Source organism: Lathamus discolor, chromosome 3, assembly GCF_037157495.1.
Source record: "Lathamus discolor isolate bLatDis1 chromosome 3, bLatDis1.hap1, whole genome shotgun sequence".
Classification (NCBI taxonomy): domain Eukaryota; kingdom Metazoa; phylum Chordata; class Aves; order Psittaciformes; family Psittacidae; genus Lathamus; species Lathamus discolor.
Window position 1 is genome coordinate 150,214,479 of NC_088886.1, and position 18,905 is coordinate 150,233,383.

Consider the following 18,905-nt stretch of genomic DNA (forward strand, 5'->3'; position numbering starts at 1 on the left):
AGGTAAGTGCTCCACTGCACAGCCAGGCACCCCCGGAGCTCAGTTCCAAGTCTGGCCCATCCAGGTCAAGGCGAACTATAAGGTCGTCAGGGGAGATGTATTGTCTCGCTCTGGGAAGGTACCAGGTGCCCTGTCTAAGTTCAGCCTATTCAGAGTTCAGAGAAAGAGGAAGCCCAGAGCTGTGGTTGAATGGGGTTGCTAATACAGTTTCTCCTGTCTTTTATCCCTGCTAAATAGGATTTCTGCTAGGTTTTTACTTCTGTAAGAGGGGATCGAACAATAGCTGCAGTGGCCCCTCCTTGCTCTTCCTTTGAGCAGTCAATAAAGGTTGAAGACTATCAGCTGCAGTCGCAGTGGGGTTGGGTATTCATGAAGATCTCTTTGTATTCCTGGGGCAAAGGATCACTTAGGAGAAGTAAACCCTATGAGCAGTGTGGAAGTGGGAAGGAAGAGGTGTTTTTGTCGGAGCTGGCAAATAATGACGTCCTTCTTTTTGCTTGCAGAGGTTTCTTAACTCCATGGCTCTTCCTTGAGGACTTGTGCAGAGGGTGGAATCACAGGACAAAGCAGTCTTGCATTCAAGAGCCAAAGAGTAAGTAGACATCCCAGTTGCAGTCTTGGAAAGCCAATGTGAAGATGGGGTCAGGTCTCCAATGTTTTCCTGTTTCTCTCTTAATGAAAGTCCATACTTTTCTCTCTGTTGCTCCTTGTTTGTCAATATTTGCAAATGTTTGATCTTTTAAAGTACAAATGAATAATGAATCGGTGTAGTTAAATGTAATGTACCCCACTTTCCCTATGGTATTTATTTTTTAAGTAGATACGTAAGGGATGAGTGGGGTATTGATGACATACACACTATTTTCGGGCTACAGAGTCTTTCAGAGGACAGTTGTCATTTAAAATGAATTTATTCTATATGATCGTATTGGGTTTGTGTGGCAAGGTTTTGGAATCAGGGGGACTACAGGGGTGGCTTCTGTGAGAAGCTGCTAGCAGCTTTCCCCACGTCCAATGGAGTTCATACCACTGGCTCCAGGATGGACCTGCCATAAGCCCATCAGTGTTGGTGGCAGCGCCTCTGGGATAACATGTTTAGGAAGGGGGAAAAAACAGCTCTGCGGAGCAGCAGTTGGGAGAGAGTGAGAATATGTGAGAGAAACAGCTCTGCAGCTCGGGGAGGTCCGTGGTGGAGCATTTGTGGGGACCTTTATGGGCTGCGGTGGACAACAGAGCAGAGGCAGGCCTGAAAGGGGCTGTGACCCTGTGGGAAGCCTGCACAGGAGCAGGCTCCTGGCAGGACCTCTGTCCCCATGGAGAGGAGCTCAGGCTGGAGCAGGTTTGGTGACAGGAGCTGTGACCCTATGGAAGGGACACACACTGGAGCAGTCCATGAAGAACTGCAGCCCATGGGAAGGGCTCACGTTGGAGAAGTCCATGGAGGACTGTCTGCTGTGGGAGGGAGCCCACTGTGAGCAGGGCAAGACTGTGAGGAGTCGTCCCCTGAGGAGGAAGAAGCAGCAGAGACAATGTGGGATGAGCTCACTACAACTCATTCCCCATCCACTGCTGAAGGGGAGGGGGTAGAGAAACTGGGATTGAAGTTGAGCCTGAAAAGAGGGGAGGGGTGGGAGGAAGTTGTGTTAAGATTTAGTTTTATTTCTCATTGCCCGACTCTGATTTGGTGGGGAAAATTAGTTCCATTCTATGTTTCTATGTCCTATTACCAAAGTTGAGCCTGTTTTGCCCGTGATAGTAATTGCTGAGTGATTCCCTGTCCTTATATCAACCCATGAGCCTTCTGTATTAATTTTCTCTCCCCATTCAGCTGAGGAGGGGAGTAATAGGGCAGCTTTGTTGGGCACCAAACATCCATCCAAGGTCACCCCCCCCAACAACAATGATCTTGAATATAGTCAGTCTGTGATGCAGACTTATGCATCCTTTGCTATTCAACAAAAATTAAACAGTCAAGTCACAGGATTGCAAAGTGGCTGCTGTGAATAGGGAGTTACCATACTTTATCAAAAATGTAATGAGTTTAATATACACATTTACACAACACTCGAGTGGCTCTACAGATTAAAGCCTGCCCAAAATCCACGTTGACACAATAGACTGTAGCTGCTCCAGCCCGGTCCGTCACTGCAATGTACTACAAATTGATTCTGAGCACATATTGAGTACACATCTCCAGAGAGCTGCACTTTGGTGCTTGTTCAAAAGCAGCAGCAAAATGGAATGTGGTACTTTCTGTGGCCAGAAGTTAATTTTCCGTCACTTTGGTTTATCTACAAGCTCAGTTTCTGTGAACAGTCAAACCTTGCTGTCCATGAGGGTCTGCACCACGTGTAGTGTCTTAAAACCTGTTTTAATTGTTTTGTGCTCCAAAGAGCACTTGAGGAAAACGATATTGTTTTCACATGGCCCTAAATGAGGATTAGACCAGATGAGTTAGAAGTCTTTGCAGCTATCCAAAATGACTGGGCAATCATGAGCTGATCAAAGGTACTGCCTTCATGACTAGGTTCTATTATAGGAACATAGACACTTTCGTGTTCCTAGGTATTGCATCTACGCAGGTCATGTAGTGGTGGCTTATGGAGAAGATCGCTAAGACAGAGATGTGTGGCTTAGAGAATGATGCCCAAAGAGGACAAACTCACCACTTACTGTCCTCTTCACTTGGCATCGTCAACTCATGCTTTGAGTTTGGTTTGTGTTTCCTTGCTCCTTATGTCTTGAATCTTTGTACTATATCTAACACTAATCTGCAAAGCAGTTATCGAGTGCTCCAGTGTTTGGAGATGGCAGGAGATAAAACACAGTCTAGAGGATAAAGGTTCTACAACATGGAAAGATAAATGGAGGCAGTCAGCTTGGTCTCTCTAAACAAGTATCTCCAAACTCCTGTATATGCAAATCTGCAAAGATCTTGGGCTGTTGTCTTGAGGAACAGTTTAGATAGCTTAAAGTGCAAATTAATGTTGGCATAATTGTAGGTGAATAAGTTCATTTTACCACTGTTACAGTAGGTAGAACTAATATTTTGTGAGGAACAGAGAGGAAACCATTCGAGGCACTGGAATGGGTTGCCCAGGGACGTTGTGAGTGCTCCATCCCTGGCAGTGCTCAAGGCCAGGTTGGACAGAGCCTTGTGTGCTATGGTTTAGTGTGAGGTGTCCCTGCCCGTGGCAGCGGGGTTGGAACTGGATGATCTTAAGGTCCTTTCCAACCCAAACTATTCTGTGATTCTATGAGTTACAGTGTTGGCACTAAAACTTTGCCAAACCAAAGTGTCTTTCAATGGTGTTGAAAATGTACAGCACTAAGTTAGTATCTGGTCTATGTCAGTGTCATTGTGGTGTTCCACTTGCAGTAGTTGGTTTAGGTTGATTTATATCAGATGGTCTGAACTGGAGTCTATTAAAGGTTTTGCAGGTAGATTCTCCTAATGTGTCAGCTGTTAGACCTGTGGCCTGAGTGTTACAGAGTTTAGTGATGTTTCAAGAAAATACTACATAGTTCCCAACTTCATTGGGTGTTTTCCTTAATCCTGAGCAATCCCATTAAAAAATAGCATCAGATCTTGATTGGGACTTTGTATTATCATCACAGCTTGTGAAAATCCGACCTGAGAATGAAACAGAGCTAGTGAGCTTTGTGACAAAATTGATAAGAATTGGAGTCCCCAACCTAGAAAGATCATTCCCTTCAATCTTCATTTGTTCCTCAGAGCCGTTAATATCCAGGAAAGGCCATTAATAGCCGAAAAATTCCCTGCCCTTGGATCGCATCTGAAGGTTTCTGGATTGTGGGACTAAAGCAAACTTTTCTGTGAATATTTGCAGAGGGCAAAACAGGTTCTGTTGATTCTTTTAGGAGCTGTTTGCCTCTGGGCGAAGAGCAGACATGGAAACATTCAGCCCCACAGGAATTTGAGCAAATGAAGAGTTTGAACTGGGTTAGGAAGGCTACCATCACCACTGGGGTTCGGCTCGAGCTGCTGCTTTTGCTATCGCCATTGCCATGTCAGGTGTTCCTGCTAAAAGGTAAGGATGCTGGTATGCCTTGGAAACAAATTACTGGAAAGCCAGTGGTAAAATGGAGATAGAAGCATAGATTCATAGAATGGTTAAGGTTAGAAAGGACCTTAAGCTCATCCAGTTCCAACCCCTGCCACTGGCAGGGACACCTTCCACTAGGGCAGCTTGCTTCAAGCTCCTGTGTCCAAGCTGGCCTTGAGCACTGCCAGGGATGGAGCACTCACAACCTCCCTGGGAAACCGATTCCAGTGTCTCACCACCCTAACAGGAAAGAATTTCCTCCTTAGATCTAACCTGAGCTTGCCCTGTTTCAGTTTTAACCCATTACCCCTTGTCCTGTCACTACAGTCCCTAGTGAAGAGTCCCACTCCAGCATCTCTGTAGCCCCCTTCAGGTACTGGAATGCTGCTCTGAGGTCCCCACGCAGCCTTCCCTTCTCCAGGCTGAACAGCCCCAACTTCCTCAGCCTGTCTTCATATGGGAGGTGCTCCAGTCCCCTGATCATCCTCGTGGCCTCCTCTGGACTTGCTCCAACAGCTCCACATCCTTCTTATGCTGGGAACACCGGAACAGCACACAGTGCTCCAACTGGGGTCTCACGAGAGCTGATAAAACCACTGTGCAACATGTGGGGATGCCGACCCTGAGCCTTAGGAGGACAGAGGTGGCCGCTGCTCTCTGCCGCCCTTGGCTTGTATGACAAATGTGTCAATAACGTGGAAAATATGTTATTTATTATTTAAAGCTGCAGCAAGCTGTGTGGCAGAGGCTCAGTCACTGCCATTTGCCTCTAAGCCTTGGGTGAAGCGCAAGCTTGAGAGGTGCCAGTACTTGTGTGTGTGATTCACAGTGGGATTGGGGTGAGAGAGACAGAACCAGGGGCTGTCTGTGAAAACAACAGCTGAAAAAGTCATCTGGTGTTTTTCCCAAGCTCTCACAATGTTCACATTAAAACGAGCGATACTTAGCCTGTTTCTAGACAGAATTATGAATCACAGCCTCCTGGGAATGCCGGCTCATGCACCTATGGAATTGGAATCTGTGCGGAACCTGAAAATAAGCTCGCTTGGAATACTTTTTGTTTTCTTTTTCCCCAAGTCTAAAGAGAAAGGTCTTGCCTGCGTGTCAGGAATGCAGCGTTATGAATAATTTGTTCTCTCCCTTTCGAGGCTGCCTGTAAAGATGGAAATGTTTGCTCCCAGCCTGGTTTGTTTTCTGTTGACTTAATTTGATAGCTGCCCAGATAAAAGTATGAGCTAATATAGTTTGACATATTTACTTAGCGCGTGTGTGACATCAGCTGGCTCTTGCTATCTTAGGACATGTCAGTGATGTCATGCAGTCTCTTTGTTTTAGCTGAATTAAAGATGAGATGTGACTCCTGTCGGTTGTTACACAAAGTGTAGTGCCCGTGAAGCTGTACACCCAAATTCATTTTGTATGAGCTTATAAGTGTTTCAGGTTTTGTTGCAATAGCAGAAATACCGATCTGGTATCTAACAGATGGGAGAAATAACGTACAACTCATAACAGGCTCTTCCTTGAGATATTTATCACTGCATGCTTTGTAATTTAATTTATATCTGCTGTCTAACTTGTTTTGCTACAGTCTCGACACTCGCAAATACAGCTATTGACTGTTTCTGTGACTGATTCATGGAAGAGTATCAATTACCAAGTTAATGCCTCTGCATACGTTCTGCACTTAAGCTAACAGTAAGGAACGTGCATGGGTGACCTCGGTGCCTTAAAACCTGACATAAATATAAAAGCGTTAAAATGATCTCACTCTTCTAAAAGTATGCCCAGTTCATGTTGGGAGTGTGCTTAGAATTTCTTCATTTGTCCAGCTTTTAATTCCCAGGGAATGAAGTTTTTCCTTAGTTGAAACAACAGTGATATTGGCTGGTTCAGACAGCTCAGAGTGATGTCGAGCTACAAAGAAAACCAACCCAAAAATTCATCCCCTTTACATGGAGTCACAAATTGGCTTCAAAGGATTAAAAGTGACCCTATGTAAATTGATAAGCCCAGAGGTGTGATGTCTAGCTTTACTATGTGCTTCTTAGCTTTGTTTTGAGCATGGTCCTACCTCTGAGAGACACATCACCACTGCAGCCTAGACTCAAGGCTGCAAGCCTCATGATTATTTAGATGTAATACTCCTAATTTCATGGACTTCGATGAAATCAGTGACTGTTTGCTCCAGATTACTTTGTTGCTATTTTTGTCCTTATTTCAGCTGTTATCCCCTTTATCTAAAGCAATGAATTAGTAAAGAATTTTAGTAATTCTTTAGTAAGGAGTTCCTCATCTAAAAATCAGGGTTAGTTCCTTATACAAAGATCATAGAATCATAGAATAGTTCGGGTTGGAAAGGACCTCAAGATCATCCAGTTCCAATCCCACTGCCATGGGCAGGGACACCTCACACTGAACCATCCCACACAAGGTTTCATCCAACCTGGCCTTGAACACTGCCAGGGATGGAGCACTCACAACCTCCCTGGGCAACCCATTCCAGTGCCTCAGCACCCTAACAGGAAAGAATTTCCTCCTTAGATTCAATCTAAACTTCTCCTGTTTAAGGTTTAACCCGTTACCCCTTGTCCTGTCACTACAGTCCCTGACAAAGAGTCCCTCCCCAGCATCCCTATAGGCCCCCTTCAGGTACTGGAAGGCTGCTATGAGGTCTCCACACAGCCTTCTCTTCTCCAGGCTGAACAGCCCCAGCTGAACAGCCCCAGTCAGATTTCGTTCCCTATATAAAAATCAGATTTTGCTGTGACTGTGTATTTAGCATCTATAGCCATCACCCATCAGGCACGTTTGTTGAATTAGGAGTCCCATGCGCAGGAGCATCGTTGGTCTTGAGTCTCCATTCAGGTCAAGCAGAACAGTTCTCCAGTTAAACTCAAAGACTGGGAAGCCATATGAGGAAAGGCTGAGAGCAGGGTTTCTTCAGCCTAGAGAAAAGAAGGCTCAGGGGAGACCTTATTCCCATGTTCCAGTATTTAAAGGGTGGCTACAAAGAGGATGGAGACTTCTTTTTCACAAGGAGTCCCCTGGAAAAGATGAGGGGTGATGGGCACAAGTTACTCCTGAAGAGATCCCCACTGGACACAAGAGGAGAATTTTTCACAATGAGAACAATCAGATACTGGAATTGTCTCCCCATGGAAGTGGTGGATTTCCCAGTGTTGGAGTGTGTTAGGATTAGGCTGGACTAGGTACTGCTTTGTCTGGAAGGGTTGGACCAGATTATCCTCAACGTCCATTCCAACTTGGGATTCTATGATTCAAGGCTGGGGTTCTCAAGTCCCTGGTTCTGAACACAGCTTTGCAGGCACGTGGTCCAAGCCCCCCCTGCAGTTCAGTCCAGGGGTTCCCCAAACTCCCCATGCTCTGCATGATGATCTCAGGATGTTTGCCCATAGCCTTTGTGTGGCCAGGGCTGTTTGCTCAGTTGCCTCCATCTGAGGCCTTCCTCTTTGCCATTAGCAATTAAACTCTGCTTCTCTGGGCCTGCTTAGAGCTGGCTTGAGATTTGTTTCCCTGCATAGCTGCAAATATTAATCACTTCAGCAAACCAAGATGCTTTTACCTCCAGTGCTCTAAGTCTGCTAATGAATGATCCACCGCCATCAAGTTCATTGACTTCCCTACTGCACCTTGAAAGTCCACTTTAAAAGTATGCAATAGTAAATCAGTGCAGTACGCATCTCTAAATATTTATGGTAATACACTCTTTTGAATTTATAGTGGGTGCAATCACTTATTTGATGAAGACCTTGCTTCTGTCTTGGAGTCTAATTAGTGACTACATGGACTTCATAACGAACAGGAGGGCTGGCAAAGAAGACACCCCCCCCCCCTTTCTTTTTCAGCTTCATGAGAAGCTCTTTAAAGAAGGCTACAGACAAGCATGGTGTGAAAAATGGGATGTAGCCATTTGGCTGTTGTATCCCATCTCAGTAGGACGGGAGAAGAATTCTTGCCAATGGATTTTGTTATCCAAGGTTGATTGAGGAACCCCAAGTACTTGAGCTTCACTTGAAATCACTGGAGAGTTCTTGACAAATTTAAACTCCATAGAAGACCCTAAATGAATTTATTTCTCCTTTAAAATGTGTTTATGTGTCCACAGTTCCGTGTCACTGGACTGAATCCCAAAGTTTGCACTGTCTGTGCTTGGCTCAAAGGGGTTTTTTCCAGTCATCCCTGAGAAAACCAGAGCAATGTCTGCAATCCATTGTAAAGGTCTCCACCACTGCCCTGGGCAGCCTGTTCCAAAGCCTGATCACCCTTTCAGTGCAGAAATGTTTCCTAATATCCAGCCTAAACCTCAGCCTGAGGTCAACCTCTTGTCCTAAGAGCAGGACTGTGATTGCTTCCTTAGCTCATTATTTACTCTTTGTGCTAGGACCCATTCAAACTCTTATTTTGATAAATTCTTGCTTTGAATTCACTGTTTCTGAAGCTCAAAGCTGGTCTCTTCAGTCACTTGGAGGGAGGACGAGCTCCTGGCATGGAGCCTTGGCCAGCTCCCCGTGTCCTGGCCTCTGTGCTCGGATATTGACTAGCAAAACAAGCTCATTCCAAAATGGAAGAATTTGATTTTGATTAGTTCTGCCTTTCCCCAAGGAAAATTCTCAATATTTTTTCTCTTTTCTTTCATTTTTCCGCCCCGAAATACAGTCTGTTACTTCTCATGGTCCTGATTGTATTAGTGACCATCAGGTACTTTGCAGTTACTTTCCTGGTGCTGGATATTGATTTCTCTTAACGGTTCGATGCAACCCAACTCTTAATTATTGCATGTTTTAGGTGTGTTTTTAAAGTGGATTAGGTACTATTTTTTGTATTGGCTCTTGTTGTTTCCTTCTTCTACTATGAAGAGAACGTGCCTAACTGTGAATTATAGAATCATAGAATAGTTAGGGTTGGAAAGGACCTCAAGATCATCCAGTTCCAACCCCCTGCCATGGACAGGGACACCTCACACTAAACTATCCCACACAAGGCTTCATCCAACCTGGCCTTGAACACTGCCAGGGATGGAGCACTCACAGCCTCCCTGGGCATCCCATTCCAGTGTCTCACCACCCTAACAGGAAAGAATTTCCTCCTTAGATCCAATCTAAACTTCCCCTGTTTCAGTTTGAACCCATTACCCCTTGTCCTGTCACTACAGTCCCTGACAAAGAGTCCCTCCCCAGCATCCCTATAGGCCCCTGGGGTTTGTTGGGGTTTCTTAGAGAAAATCCAACAAAGTGTATAATGAACTTGTAGAAACAGTAAGACGTGCCATAGAGACTGCTGTTCCTTGCTGCACTAAGGAAGTACGTGGTGTGCTTCATATTATGGTGAATATATGTGTAAACACATGTATTTTTATCTATATAAAATATATGTGTATATATACACGTACATATAATTATAGATATATAAATATATAAATACATATATATAAATTTATATATAATTTACACATTTATATAGTATGTGTAAACTCACATATGATGAATATATATGTGGACACATATATGGTGCCATATAAAGAATTATGCCTTTCTGTAGCTTTCTCAGCTCACCTGATGAGTAAGGACATGGTAAAGCACCCAGAGACATGGATCCACAAAGCATGTTTTGTTTCCCCTCGCAGAATAACCCCTTTGCCCCTGTGTATCATCCTCGTGGAGGGGCAATGTCAAGAGCTTCTTGGAAAACACTTCTTTTTGTGGAAACATCCTAGTGCATCCCCTTAAAACATTTATAGGGCAGTTCCGTTTTATCATTCCTACATTGATATTGAAGTTTAATGTCAATATGAGTGCGAAGTGTCTGTAAGGGTTTGGAAAATAAGGCTCAGAAAGATCAAATATTTTATTTATGCACAGTAAATTTTTAAAGTCTCCCATGTGCTTTGATTGAAAATGCATATTACTGAACAATTTACTTTCAAAAGGCTTTCTCTGATGTAGGGTTTCTCAGGTGTCTGCAACGGTGTGATTGAGGTATGCAAGAAGTTGACCTTACTCTTCTCTGCACCCTGGGTAGGGCTATTTAAAGGTCTCTGGCGTTCCTGTAGTAGAAGAAAAGAGTCTGGAGCTCTTGTGAACATAGAGCAAACCCCTGTAAATATTGATAATAAGGGGTCAGGTAGTCACAAGTGACTTGTAGATGTGGTTGCAGAGGTCACTGCAGAAGAAACTCCATGTAAACCACCCGGCACAGCAGACTTCTACAGAGATTTAACTGAAGTGGTTTCAGGAGTACCTGCAGATATATTAATGCTGCAGCAGAGTTCAGAAATGTTTTCAGACTTCAGCTCCCTGGAAGATGATTGCACTTATAATGATGCACATACAAGGGGCTTGGAACTGGATGATCATAAGTTCCATTCCAACCCTAACTATTCTATGATTCTATATGGAACTGAGCTATTTTTTAAAGTTAACAATGGGCAATTCATAGTTCTTAGGTTTTTATTTGTAAGGCAGCATTTTCCCTCCCTTTCCTTTGAAAGAAAATGTTCTAATGAAGATTAATACTGTAAAAGTGGAAAAACCCCTTCCTTTAGAGACAAATTTGTTCATTCTTAGTAATCTTTTTTCAATTAACTGGCAGTGCCTTTAATTACTAATTAATGTCGAATAACATTCCCTTCACCTCCAGATGAAGGCTTCAACATGAGCTGTAGGAGGTTTGCTATCTTGGGCGATTATCTTTTGTATAAATAATCTCTTTAAATATAGCACAAGTTACTGCTCAGCCCCGGTGCATTGCAGATCATTGTAATTCTTTAAATACCTGAGTACCTAGAAGTGCGTTGCATCCATTTCTTTTCGGAAGCTGTGGTTTATGAGAACATTTTGTTACTGAAGGTAGAAGGACAGGTTCTTGTGGTCAGTCCCTGTTTACATCCCTGCTTCCATATTTAATCTCACGCATTCAGAAACATAGTCAAATTCTGGCAACTTCAGTGTGTTTTGCTAATGTCTTCATAGGAGATCTGACAATGATCATTGTCACTGTGCTGTTTCTTCTCCTTGAAGGTACCTTAAATTATTATTATGGTTTTAAACATACATACATACATACATACATACATACGTATACCCATATAGATGGATGGATAGAATCACAGAATCCCAGCCTGGTCTGAGTTGGAAGGGACATTAAAGCTCATCCAGTTCCAACCCCTGCCACGGGCAGGGACCCCTTCCACTGGAGCAGCTTGCTCCAAGCCCCTGTGTCCAACCTGGCCTTGAGCACTGCCAGGGATGGGGCAGCCACAGCTTCTCTGGGCACCCTGTGCCAGCGCCTCAGCACCCTCACAGGGAAGAGCTTCTGCCTAAGAGCTCAGCTCAGTCTCCCCTCGGGCAGGTTCAAGCCATTCCCCTTCATCCTATCTCTACATATATATTAAATTAATATGTATTCATATTTGTGTGCTGTGTGTATATAAATATACATCTTTTTTCCTCTTTTGGGATATTGCTTAGCTTTCCTGCGGGTGGCCGGATATAAAGTTTCTTTTAAACCACCCATACCTGGCTGACAGTCCTGTTCTTCATTTAAAACTACAGGTTTTGTTTCTTCATTGCAGAAAATAAATGAACCCATATTCCTTCTATGAAGTGAGAAGCAAAAAGGTGAGTACCAAGGGCCTGTGTCCCAGGATGGAGCTACTGTGACTGGTCCCATGTGCCCCACTCAGGGGTGGTTCATGGGACGCCCCAAGGTTTTGAAACCCCCCCTGGGTTTTGAAAGCAGGGAGTTGGTGGTGATCACCCCTAAGACCTTGCTGTTAAAATGCAGGCCTTTCCCAACACGCCTTCATGGAGGTCAGGGTCAGCTGGTCTGCCCATGCAGGATGAGGGCTAAAACAGTGGCTCAATTATGATATAAGAATGCTGCCATTCTCTGTTTTCTATGGGACCAAGCATATTGTCATCACTAAATAAATAAGCTAATAATAGACTAATTCTTGGCAGACAGACAGGTATTTCTCATCCTTTCAATCCCATATGGCAGCATTGGGCTTTGCAGTTGCATATGATAGAATCATAGAATTAGCTAGGTTGGAAATGACCTTTAAGCTCATCAAGTCCAACTGTTCCCCAGCACTGCCAAGGCCACCACTAACCCATGGCACTGAGGGCCTCATCTATGCAGTGTGTGAACACTTGCAGGGACGGTGCCTGCAGCCCTGCCCTGGGCAGCCTGTTCCAATGCCTGAGCACCCTCTGGGGCAGGAATTGTTCCTAGTATCCAATCTAAACCTCCCCTGGGGCTGCTTGAGGCCGTTTCCTCTTGTTCTATCGCTTGTTACTTAGGAAAAGACACCAGCCACCTCCTCTCTCCATCCTCCTTTTTAGGCAGTTGTGTATCATCTTCCCCTAATTGTGTTCAACATCACTTTTACTGTTCATCATAGGTAGCTATAACTAACGAAAACAATTCAGCATAGTTTTCACTACTTCAATACAAATAGCTGTAATGATTGACTTAAACAACTCTTCATCCCTTGAAGTGTTTAAAGCCAGGTTGGACGGGGCTTGGAGCAAGCTGCTCTAGTGGAAGGTGTCCCTGCCCGTGGCAGGGGTTGGAACTGGATGAGCTTTAAGGTCCCTTCCAACACAAACCAGCCTGGGATTCTATGATTCAACTTAGCAGTGATTTTTTGAGCAATGAAAGCATCACTACTAGTTCATGTTTGCTCCGATAGCTCCAAAACACGTGTATCAGCTTTAAACATACCGCTTGTGCCTTTTTCTGCCAAGGTTGTTTATTGGCATATAGAGAAACAGGTTGTGATTAATCAAACTGCTCATTATAGCTGGTTCTTTCAGGCAGGAGGACCACATAGGTCGTTACTGGAGGTGGTGGTGACATTGCGCGATCAGGATCCCTGTCCGAGGGCTGGAGGATAGCGATAGAACTCTTTTCATTTGCATATTGCCAGGATGCTGCCGGTAAATATTAATGGCTTACTTTTTGTTCATCTAGCCTGTGTTTTTGAGAGATGCCTACAACACAAAAAGATCATATCTCTATGTTGTTGTTTAATTTATTTTCACCTTTTTGTCTCCTTTGGAGACCCCGAGTGTATCAGCACTTTGTTTACCACAAATTAAACCTTGGCTGATTGTTTACCAGACTGAAGACCCTTGTGCATTACTCTAGCACTTTCCCCTTTTTTAATAATCACAACCTGGGATTCGTTTGCGAGAGGCCCTAATCTGCATGAGAATTATACAATTAACTTTTGATTAACCGCCTAGTTCTTTTGGAAGGCGCAGTGTGGAGGATACTCTGCATTTAAATAATTTGCCTTAAATTGGGAGCAGGCCTTTCATTAAACCGGTGAGTTTGACTAAACAACAACATTCGGAGATAATCAGGGTCAAGACAATAGGCGAGGCTGCAAGGCTAGAATGTCATCTTTAAGTATAACAGCTGAGATAAAGGCACCCAGATTGCGCCTTATCGAAACACAAAAAATCAAAGCTCTCTCTTGTCTGTGGCAAAATAGCAGGCCCCAGTGTTTAGGACGACCATTGTTTGGGCCTATAAGTGTTGCAGGATTTGCATTCAGAGAGCCGGGTCTAACACACATTACATCACGTAGGGTACTTATCTCGGAGTCTGACAATAATTATCAGGAAGAATATACTCAGAATGACTTTTTTTGTGATTTTTATGCATCCCCAACACAAGGAAAGGGAGATAACGGCGTGATGAAAAAGGGGAGAGTCTCCAAAGGCTCTCCCTGGAGCTGCGTTCTTCGATTAAATTTGCTATGCTACTCTGGTGTGCTGAACAAGTGGAAAGAAAGACTATGAGGCTTTTATAGAGGGTAATAATAGTCCTGAACACAGCCCTTACCAAAAGATAAGATCCATTGTCAAAACAAACAAAAGGAGCGGTATTAAACACCACTTGAAGAATATATATGAGCAAAGTTTGAAATCCTTGCCTTTTTTCATACCTTAAACCTGGCTCTGTCGCGTGGCCGTGTTCTAACCATGCACCTTTGTAAGCACAGGGGCTTTTACCATGCCTTTTCCCTCTGTCCTGCGCCATGTTTGTTCTGGTGGGGTCTATCTGGTTCTAGGGAAGGCAGAGAAAAGGCTTACATCATCACAGCCAAAGTTTGTCTGCTTTGGGTTTTTTGATGTATTGGCTCATGATCCAGTATTTTGCTTCTATAATGCCATAGCTGAAGGGTGCTGTAATAATTTATCACTAATTTTTCACAAAATGACAGTGTTTTTGCATCAAAACTCGGCTACAGCTCACCACAAGATGCTTGAGGGTGATGCGCTCCTTGGCCATTAGGATGGCCACATGGCAATTTCCAAGGACAAAGTTCGGATGGGATTCCTAAGGATGCCTTTTGGCAGTGAGTCAGCCTTTTCCTGGCTCCAACAACCCCAACCTGCTGCTGGATTTGATTCAAAGTGTTTGAGGCCAGGTTGGACGGGGCTTGGAGTAATGGGGTTTAGTGGAAGGTGTCCGTGCCCGTGGCAGGGGGTTGGAACTGGATGAGTTTTAAGGTCCCTTCCAACCCAAACCAGTCTGGGATTCTGTGGTTCTGTAGGATATGGGTGTTCATTTCTCTCTAGTAGGTGTAGATTTGACCTGCAAATTAGGCAACTCATGTGCATTCTTCCCCAAATGTGCAGGGGTGATGATGGTTATAGCTGTGCAAGAGGAAGCTGCAAAACTGCATTGGGAAAAATCACAGCCACAAGGTACAAGCCATAAACCTAAGTTGTATTTTTCCCCGACAGTTATCATTACTGGGTTAGAAATAAGCATTTGACAGCAATCATGGCATATGGAGAAACAAATGTATAGATATATGATATGCTGATTAAAGCAGTGCTGAATTTGACTACAGAATATGGCTACCACTAGATGTTTAAGACAGACCAATCTGCTTAAAATAACAGGTATGTTCTTGTAGTTAAATTTAAAGGCTACTTCTGCAGGTTCATCTTTGAGTTGATCAAGTTATTCCACCCCTCGGTCACATCCTGCTGTTGGCATTGCTTTGCTGTCCATGCATGTGGCTGTTGCCACAGCAGCAACACTGCTGCTGTACCCTTAAAAAGTGCTCTGAACTGCTTTTAGTCCATAGCACAGTGCATGAAGCACCAAAAATGTGATTTAATAAAGGTAAACGATGCGGAAAAGAGGGGAAGGATAAGTTTTCAGGGGCATCAGTGCAAAAACCAGGAAGGATGCTTTTGGAAAATGGAATCCTGGTGAGTGGATGAGACTGAAATGCAAGCTCAGAGGGATGGACACTGTTTTAAGTGAGAATTCACTTGTAATATTGATGCAGAAAGTCAGTAATTCTGCAAGGTCAAAGAATATGCAAAGATAAGATGTGGCCAATACAGTTTCTAAGGATCAAGAACCTTTGATACCACTGAAGGCAACATTTATTCTAGGAAAACAGAAGTTGTTGATGCTGGATTATCTAAGAATGACCCCAAAGCATCAGGGAAGCTTGGTAAAATGATTAGAGACAACCCCCAGCAAAGAGAAACACACCCAGAGGTATCTCTGGAAAGAAAAGCCACGATATGCTATAGCTGTTATCTCTTTATCTTAATAACCAACAGCAGTATGCTCATCTCACAGTGGTGAGTGCCAGTCAGAAGTGGGGCTGAGGGAGGGATTTTGCCAGCATTGTACTAACTGTATGTGGGAGATACTGTGCCTTCTGCACAAATTATCCTGTGTGCTTTTAGACTATGTGTGTGTATATATATATACATGTATATATAACTAGTATAGTTTTAGGAACAACTAAGTGCAGTCTCTCTCGAATACACTGCATCTACTGAAGCAGAGAGGACTGAACAGATTTTGGCTCAGCTGCTGCACCGGCTTTTCCTTCTGCTGCCTCCTGTGTGGAGTGCGGGGATGTGGTACAGTAGAAGATGCCGCTGTGGCAGGGGGTTGGAACTGGATGGGCTTTAAGGTCCCTTCCAACACAAGCCATTCCGTGATTCTATGGTCGGAGTCCAGGGAAGTGAATTCAGTATCCTGGGAAGTTCAGAGGTTCAATCCTGATGAAGCTTTGGTGGTTCAGACAAATACCTTTACAAAGGTGTGACCCTTTCAAATCTTTGTTTCAACCTTCTCTTTTTCTTCCTTTTTTTCTTTACCCTTTCCCTAAGCTTTTATTACTTTCACAAGACCCCTTTCTTCTCCTAAACTGAATCCAAGTCCTTGCTCCTGTTCTCTTCCTACTTTTTTTAGCCTTTTTCCTCTCCAGCAGACTGTGCCTTTTTATTACAGCAGCGTTGAGCCACTTGTGGCATTCCGTCCTTTATAATGTGCTATATGCCATGGATGGAACATGTCTCTTAATGCACCGGCAATCACACGCATTCAGGAATTGAGGTAAGTCCCCCAGATCGTGTCATTTGGCTTAAAAATAAGATTCTAAAAGGAGAAATCTCATTGGTGTCCCTGGATTTGGCTTCTGTTCTCTTTAACCTTATGGGTACTTAAAGAAAGGAAAAGGAAAAAGAATCTAAGATGTACAAAAGCACAGCTTTGTGAGTAACGGGGAGCACCGTGGGGCTTGTGATTAAATCTGTATATAACATTTGAATGGAGCAGGAGAAGATACTTGATTTCCTAAGTAAATCAAAGTGCTTTGATATGGAATAAACTGCAAGTGTATATTTATATGCTGCTCTCAGCTGCTCCTGTAGAGCATCACACCCACTCCAGGGCATACCAGCAACCAGCAGCAGACAAATCTAAGGGCTTCTTTAGTACATAAAATACATCTGATTTTTAAGCTCCAGCTGTTAAGACCCAGGTAGCACTGTCAGATGCTGACAAAGTAGGCCCTTGCCTTGGGAGATGTGGTCCTGCTGACACCTGGGGGAAGCCAAGGCCATGAAAGGAGGCTGCTGGGGGCTTGTCCCCCACTCCTGCAGGGCAGGGAGGGAGCACAAGCAATGGTGGCATCAGCTCATCCTCAGCGGGCCTGTGCTGCCCATGCTTGCAGGGAGAAGGCAAAACATGGGGCTGCTGTGGGTGAGGATAAGTCAAGGTGTGAAGCCATCCCTTTTAACATGGATTTCACCAAAGAAAAAGGTGTAAAGTAAGTTGGTGTAAAAAGGCTGCAAGGCAGATCTCCTGCTGACACACTGCAGCAGCGCCTCAGGGCAGATGGTTCCCTTTGCTTTGATTTCGGGTTTTGGGGCTGGGTTTTAAAGTTTGACCTAATGTTGGTTCTCAAGCTGTGTACTTAGCTGCTGCTTACAAGCTTTAGGAGTGATGCCACAGCTTTTCTGGGTACATCTTTGGATTTATGGAAAGATGGAAAACAGCATCCTGCTTCCTTGATGATGAGCATTGCTTTGGTCCAGCTCCAGCAGACCCAAGTGTGGAAGGGCTGAAGCCATCAAGGCCACTTGTTGCCTCTGACAGCCTGGCACAGCCTCTGCTGCAGGCTGGCCATAGCTGGTACATCAGGTGAGACTCAAATCCTTTGTATTTCTGCATTATTATTTCTTTTAATATGAATAAACTCACTTTTACAGACACACTTGATATGGTCTTACCAGGACTATGGAAAAGATACGTGTGTGCAGTGCTAAAAGCAATACCCATTTAGGGCAGTCTCACAGACTCTTACGGATACTAGCTAGAGGAAGTTACACATTAAAGTTGCTTTGTTTTATCATTTACATCTTCTTGAACTGCCTGGAATTATTTTGCTGCTTTTTCCTTTTTTCCCTGCTACAGGATCACCGACTGGAAAAGCCCAAACTTCCAATTTTGATAAAACTATGATAGAATTCCAGCCTGGTTTGGGTTGGAAGAGACCTTAAAGCTCATCCAGCTCCAACCCTCTGGCGCAGGCAGGGACACCTTCCAATCATTCAGCAAACACAATCCCAATCATTTAGCAAATATGACAATCTTTGCTTTCATTTGCACTGGCAACATTGCTGGAATTGATTGTTCAGCTCTCTATTTCCCTTTGTGTTATGGAAGAATTACTTTCCTCTTATGCAAGCACCCAGGATCAGCCGGCGTTTCAAGACGCATTTACATCGAATTAAATGAGCCTGCTCAGACCATATAAGACTTTAGTCCGTCTGATCTATATTAAATTGTCTTTACAGGACTGAAACGGTCTCTGCAAAGCTGCCGTTAGTGATTTCATGCCTGTCATAAACTTTGAACCCACTTCTCTGAACCGAAGTACAGCTCAGCCAGGACAATTTAAGCTGATGCTCCTCAAGCAGCTGCAAGTCCTGGCAGACAGCACAGTTTATGCTTTTCCCATTTCAAGACAATGCCTCAGTTTGTTCCAGAACAAAAAAAGAACAAAGAAGAAAAGGTTAGAAAACAACATCTTGTACAGAAAAAAGATGCTCGCTTATTTCCTGACAGAGTGGAGAGGCCTTTGGGGGATCTTGAAAGCATCTACAGCCAGAAGGCATGTGTGCGGTGCAGCAGGACGACAGTCTTGCAGCGGGAGGAGAGGCTTGTAGCTTCTCCACATGACAGAGTCTGGCAGCCTTAAGTCAGTAATTATTATGTTTAAAAAACTGCTGTAGCAAGTCTGAAAGGAAGCAAAAAACCTCAGAGATACTGGAGTAGCTGTGATTTAAAAAAATAGATATTTAAATGAGTTTCTATTTATAGATGTATAGACATAGCTATAGGTATATAGAATTTCTATCTGTTTATCTGTATTTAAAAGAATTTCTCCTCTTTACCTTGCACTGATGACCAGGAACGTGGGGTTTGGGAGGATGGCAACAGGACTGCAGAGAGTAGCATCCTTCCTGCGATTCCTCCCAC